Source organism: Camellia sinensis, chromosome 4 (assembly GCF_055761805.1).
Source record: "Camellia sinensis isolate YWXY chromosome 4, ASM5576180v1, whole genome shotgun sequence".
In the NCBI taxonomy this organism is placed as follows: domain Eukaryota; kingdom Viridiplantae; phylum Streptophyta; class Magnoliopsida; order Ericales; family Theaceae; genus Camellia; species Camellia sinensis.
In genome coordinates this window covers 20,995,781-21,002,509 of record NC_138964.1, presented here as the reverse complement: position 1 = coordinate 21,002,509, position 6,729 = coordinate 20,995,781, and the positions used below count along the sequence as shown (strand labels likewise).

The following is a 6,729-nucleotide window of genomic DNA, read 5'->3' as shown; positions in this document are numbered from 1 at the left end:
GAGGGCCGAGTTACTCCATTGGTTGATTGTATACGCGTTGGTGGGTTGTAAATTTATATTTTTACAAAGATATGCATGCATAGTTATGATAGAAATGGAAACGAACCAAAATGTCATTTTTGTCTTTTGGAAAGTGTGGAGGAGAACGAATGTTTTATAGATAAACATGTTTGAAAAGGTACATCTGAGTATGTATAGGAAATGGAAGAGGGTATCGGGCTAAGTGAGATTACTTCCTAAGTATTTGTTAATGTTATGAAAGATTGGGAATGGGGATTAATGAAAGGAAAAAGGAAAGACAAACCACTTGTAGCGTTAAATGAAACGGTTGTTTTCGAGAAAAGTTCATACATATATATTTTGTATAAACTGTCACATTACTATTCTAGTACGAGAATGAGTGTTCATGATCATAGCTATCTGTAAGTTGTTATTGTTGAGGATCATGTTGAGTTCCCTACTGGACTATATGTTCATCCCACGTTGTTGAATCTTTTTCAGGTATTAAGCAGGTTGAGCTGCAAGATTTGGATCTACTTATTTACTGGCCACGGGGCCTCAGTTATGTTGGCGGAATGCCATTGTTGTAAAAGGGTTACACCCTTCTTCTTGTACCTTAAGTGATGTAAGCCCAAGGGCAATTTATTAAGTATGTTCATGTAATATTTACTTTGCATACGAATGAGAGTACTGTTAATCACTTCTACGGATTGAATGTGTGAGTTTATTTCCGTATGTTATCCTTGAAATTGAATTAAGTTAATGAATTTGGTAATGACTTCGAGTAATAAAAAGTGGGGCGTGACATGGCACGGAAAAGGTAAATTTCTGGGGTTTCCGCATAAATGCACTCTTTCATTGAGTTGTACTCCACTTTGTTTTCTATTCCTCCATGTCGTAGCTTGATGCTGGGATCCGATTACACACGTCTTGCACTTCGGAGCACAAGAAATGTGCCCAAATCATGAAGAATTTTAGGCATTGATGGAAACCTGGTGTGATGAGAAAATCATGCCCTAGCCCCGTTTTGGCCACGCCCAAGATTTAGGACGGATGTGTGGGCTTACTTTGCACAAGGCTCGATCTTTGGTTCACAACAGAGAGCTAGATGTACCCAGCTTGATTCATTGATTTTCTGATGTCGGTGATAGAGGAGACCTTCTCTGGCGAGGTTTTCGACAACATGCCCTCTACTTATGTATGCTTGCTCATTTATTTCTTACCGCTAGCTTCGGCGAATCCAACGTTCAATTGATCGAAGTGGCCCAAGGTCTGGAAGAAGGTAAGAGTTGCATTGGTTTGGCGCTGGCCGAGACCCTGATTGGCTTAGATGCGTTTCATCGGCAAGAGACTACCAGATTCGCGGGGAGTCCACTACTTCTTTAGGTATTGTTTCCCATCCTTTCTCATATGTGTTTCTCACATCACTCGGCACTCATGCTCTATTTTTCCCTCAAAGCCCTTTTCTTACTTTTCTCTCAATATACTTCTCTCTATTCTTTAATCTCTCTTATTTTTCATCCATTCCCAGGTATGGCTTATGAATAAGCTAAAGATAGTGGACTCTTGCCCCGAGTACTTAGCTTGAGCTTATTTCTTCCGCCATCGGCTAGTCAATTTTCCCAACGAGGGATGGTGCACTACAACAAAAGTCACTATTTACGGCATTATGTTTACGGCATACATTAAATGCATGTCGTAGTTAGTACATTCTAAGATATATTTTTTTTGTAAGCCGTTAATGTTTTGTCAATAACAGCATACATATCATGTAAGTCGTTAATTCATATATTTATGGCATACAAAAATATGCCGTAAAAAATATATGTTTTCACGACTTACAAAAATATGTCATAAAATATTTTCACTTAAGACGACATACATTTTATGTTGTAAAATATTATAACTTTACACGACATGCTAATGAATGTCGTGAAAACTTCTTAAAAAAAAAAATTCAATCCGATTTTTTTATGACATACAAAAGTATGCCGTAAAAAAATGTATATTTTCACGGCATACTATAGACCTTAAATATTTATAAATTTCTAGTAGATATGACAAATTTTTATTTATAATCTAGATATTTTTTAATACAAAAATAATTTATAAACTTATACTTAAGTCTTTTTTTTCTAAAATTTTCTACTCCAATTTCTTTTTTATTAATATTGTTAAAATTACACAATTTTTTTGCATCCCAGGTTTTTTTTTTTTTTTTTGAGCAAATTTATAGCAATCTATTAGCTCACACATTTATTCTCTCTCTCTCTCTCTCTTCTCATTCTCTCTTCTTTCTCTCCAACGACAACCAGCACCACCAGCGACCACCGCAAGCCACCAACAACCACCACCAGCCACTACCCCTCCGATGATGTTAGTTACATGAGCACCAATCGATTGATTCTGAGCTTGGCATTTGATTCTAATTCCGAGCCTTGGATTAATTCGGTGAGAGCCTTGGATTAATTTGGTGAGAGCCTAGGATTGCATCCTTTATTCGATTAATTCAGTTTCTCCTCTCTCACCTCTCTTTGATTTTGATTTGATTTCTAGAGTTTTGATTTTGATTTCTAGGGTTTTGATTTTTGATTTTGATTTTGATTTGATTTCTATTCAATTAACCTAAATTTTTCTCCCTTGCAGTTTTATTTCAACTTTATGATCTCAAGCAGCAAGGATTCATAGAGAGACAGGAGCTTATGAACAAAAGGCGACCTCCGCTTTCTGAAGCAACACTGTAAGAGCTCTGTTTATTTGTACATCATACCAAAATGGCCGGCTTGATTTCAACATCTCAGGCTCTACACATCTGTATCATTGGATTAAAATTTTAAAAGTCAGTAAGACAAACTAATTTAAAATTTTCAAAAACAGTTTTCTTTTTAGTCATCACAAATAACTCGTTTCCAAAATCTAAGAGTTCAACACTTCACATGGAAGACCTCTTATTTAGTCCCTGTATTCATTCACAATGATTGGTTCCAAATGTTTACATTCCTTCTGGTTTTATTTAAAATTCAAAGGGTCATAACCAGGACACCTTTGAAGATCGTCTTATTGGTAAGTGTTGTCAAGTCTATTGCAAGCTTTATATGTTTGAATACGTTATGCAAGTACACAAACTTATTCGTTTATTTTATTACTTGCTTTCCTTGTGGTGTATCATTGGTTTTCTTTTCTCTGATGGAAAAATCAATGGGTTTTGGACTATGATTTACTTATCCAAAACAATAAATATGTGAAAGGTTTTGGAGTGTAATTGTTTTACTTTATGTAGTAATTTCAGTTTTCATTCTTGGTGTGTGTGAAATTGCTTTGCAATGACTAGTTGTCATATCACCCATCATCTTTTATTCCTTTTTAAGATGTAATATGGATTTACTTATCTTTTTACAGTCAGTAAACTCTACTTGTTTCTACTCTTAGTTGAATATGGGGTTTGGCTTACGTGGAACGAAAACCACTCCTACAGCAAAGATCTTTTTTATCATGCTTCTCTGATTCCACCTTACCTTTCTCTGTATCCAAAGTCCGTTCATTTATGTGAAATGAAAAAGAAAGTAATCTGAGTCTAGACACACTGATAGTAGGAAGAACTGATGGAATAGGAGAACACAAATACCCTGAATGTGGCATTCAACTTTGCTTAGTTATTACTTTTTAGTTTTTACTATATTGACTAGGTTAACAGAAGATATATCATTGTGTAATATTCTTGTGTCCTCTTATCTTCTTCTTAGCCTGAATTTTAGAATAAGAACCCATATCATGTGGCATACCCTAATTTTTCTGATGTTTTGTCACTTAATGGTATAGCTGTAACACACCAAAGCTGTAAATATTTTGGATTTAACTTGTAAGACTTGGCAACAACTGCACAGATTGTTGTTCTACTTTTAACATTTGAACTTATTAAAGTGATATACATCATGTGCCATTTTTTTTTTAATAATTTGTTGTTCAGATTACATTTTATTTAATTTTAAAATCTTAAAATTAAAACCGAGCAACCTTTCAATAATCTTTTTGAAGTAAGTGCTCGTTTGACAATGACTTTTTTAGTTGATTTTTTTGACTTTTTTTTTACTATTTTAACTTGAAACTTTTTTAGTCGTTTAGTATTCTTGTTTGGCTTTTTTGACTTTTTAGCTTTTGGAATGACAAATTTTTTTCTTGTCTTTTTGTGATTTTTTACTCTTTTTTTTTTTTTGTCGCAGATGTTCTCTTGTATATTCTATTCTGTGTACTGAATTACATGAAATTTTACCCAATCCCCGATATGGAATGTATGAAATTTTTTACTTAAATTGAAATTTGCAACAGAGACAAATGGAAAAGAGTTGATAAAATATGCCTAGAATAGAGTTCTGCCCCTTAGACTTGTTATGGGATTTTTGTATAGAATGTCAAAACAAAAATGAATCAATTTCTACCATTATTATGATATTACATATTCTAGTATGCTTGAATACCAGAAAAATAACAAGATTTGGTATTTTATCTTTTCACTGAGATGAAGATAAAAAAATCTTGTCCTGCTGTCATTTTGTTTAAACATTAAGTGATTATTCATTTATCCACACAGACTTGGGTGAATAGCAGGTGCTTGAATTTGACATTCTACCTCTATATTCTCTACTGAGACAGTGTTGAGATGTAGTTTACAGTGAAGCTGCTGCATATTATGTGTTCAGTCAATTTCAATCCCACAATATCCGCTGAATTAGCAATCTTATTAGGTTTTATAGTCTATGCAGTTCATTAATGGATGATTATGTCTAGTTGATATGGTGTTAACTCTATCCTTAAATTTTGAGGCAGTTTGTTTGTTTTGTGGAATTTTGCTAGAATAACCTAATTAAAAATGGTAATGTATTGCTTTAGTTCCATGGCATAAAGTGAACTTGATTTGAGGAGTTTGTGAGATCAAATATCAAATCCTTCTCTGTTGATTGTTGTTGCTAGTGAATTTCTCTCCCCCTATACTGATGTAATTGCTATTTAAATTCAAATAATATAATTTGGGTTAGATGGAAGTCAGCATTGTGATTTGATGAATGCTTAGGGAAAAATAACCACTTGGTATACAAACTGTTACTGCAAGGGCTTTGTGTCCACCATGTTTGTAGTTCTTGAGGGCATAGTAGCAAGTCTAGTACATGTGTGTTTTGTACCCATAGTTGGAGATAATTTGACGTGTACTGATTATATAGTTCTCTGAGCTTTTGTAATATTCATAAACTATAATCAAGAATTATTTATCTGTTTCTTTTTACCTGTTTTGCAAGTGTGGGTAAGAGTTGCCTTCTTTTGCGTTTCTCTGATGGTTCCTTCACTACCAGTTTTATCACCAACATTGGGTGCGTAGTCTCTGACATTTAGTGTTTTTTGTTTCTCTGGAAGGTGCCTTCTAACCATCTGCCTAAGGGAAAAAATTCCCATTTTGGTTCACAAACATTGTGTTTAGATTTTGTATTTAGCTTTTGTTCACAAACAGAAATCAAAGTTCAGAGGTGGCTGATATTGATATTTGTTTTTCTCTACAATGACTTAGATTTATTGTTGTTAATCTTCTAACCATCTGCCTAATTGGCATTTTTCTTTGAGAAAGAAAGAGAGAGTAGGGGAGAGTGGGCTACCTGTTTCATCTGCTTGGGTAGAATCTTTTTTCTCAATTTTTTTTTAATTATAGCTTTTTTAACACTTTTAGATTTGTGTTTTTTTATTATTTATTTATTTTAATATAACTCTCATAATGAGGACTCCAAAATTATCTTCTTGTGTTCTTTAGTGAAAAACTAAGGGACTTATTAGAGATCCACTTGAATTAGAATGTCCGTTTAGTTTTTATAAATTCATCAGGTTGAGTAGACTCATAAGTGTGACCACCTCAAAATATGTATTCATCAGGTTGAAATTTTCTTTTCTGACATTGATGACATATATAAGTGAGTTCTCATTAAAGCTTTTTGACACTTTTATTTCCTTTGTTGAACTAATACTTCATAAATGGGATGAATGTTATGCAGTGTGCTTATATACTCTTAATTTGTATAGGATCAAAGTAATGGTGTGTCGAGCTTAGAGAATGTCAAATGCAAGTTGTTGCATTGGGAGGGGTCGAACTTGGTGGTTGTAGAAGGCCAAATTGCATCAAGGGATCCCAAGTCAAAGGTGCATCATGCGACTCTTGGACCTTTGTGTTGGAAAGTATGGGTGAACCATGTGACAGTCAGCGTGCCGTTGTTTCGTTCTACTCATGAGATGTATGATCTTCAAGATGCAATAGGAAGTACAGTTGCATGGCCTAGTCAATTCATTCTTTTGGACTAAATATTTGACTAATTGATTTACGATTTATAGTTATATTTTTTAGATGTTTAAAGTCGTATTTTAGAGATTAGTGAATCTTATGATTTGGACACCTTTTTTGATTTGTATGTTAGAGGTTGTTATCAGCTTGATATGATAAAAGTTGAGGATGAAAGTTAGTATGCAGGTTGTTTGGTGTATGGATATTAGATTTTTTTGCTTACTTCATAGTTGCTGCTTCTGCTTGGTTTGAAACAGGTTGCATTTTATAAACTACTGTCTACATACGGTTAGGCAAGGTCATATTCCTATATATATATATATATATATATATTAAAAATAACTTTCTACGGCATGCAAAATTATGCCATGAAAAGTGTAATGATTTATGGCATGTAAGAAAATGTCGTAAAA

The 6,729-nt window shown here is 33.7% G+C and overlaps 1 long non-coding RNA gene across 1 annotated transcript; it reads left to right on the top strand.

The window, feature by feature from the left end:
* The first annotated feature begins 2,266 nt into the window (after positions 1-2,266).
* On the top strand, positions 2,267-6,497 carry LOC145824515 (uncharacterized). Its single transcript, XR_014366098.1, has 3 exons — positions 2,267-2,473; positions 2,647-2,740; positions 6,061-6,497. It is a non-coding gene; the product is annotated as an uncharacterized LOC145824515 (long non-coding RNA).
* Positions 6,498-6,729: the final 232 nt, after the last annotated feature.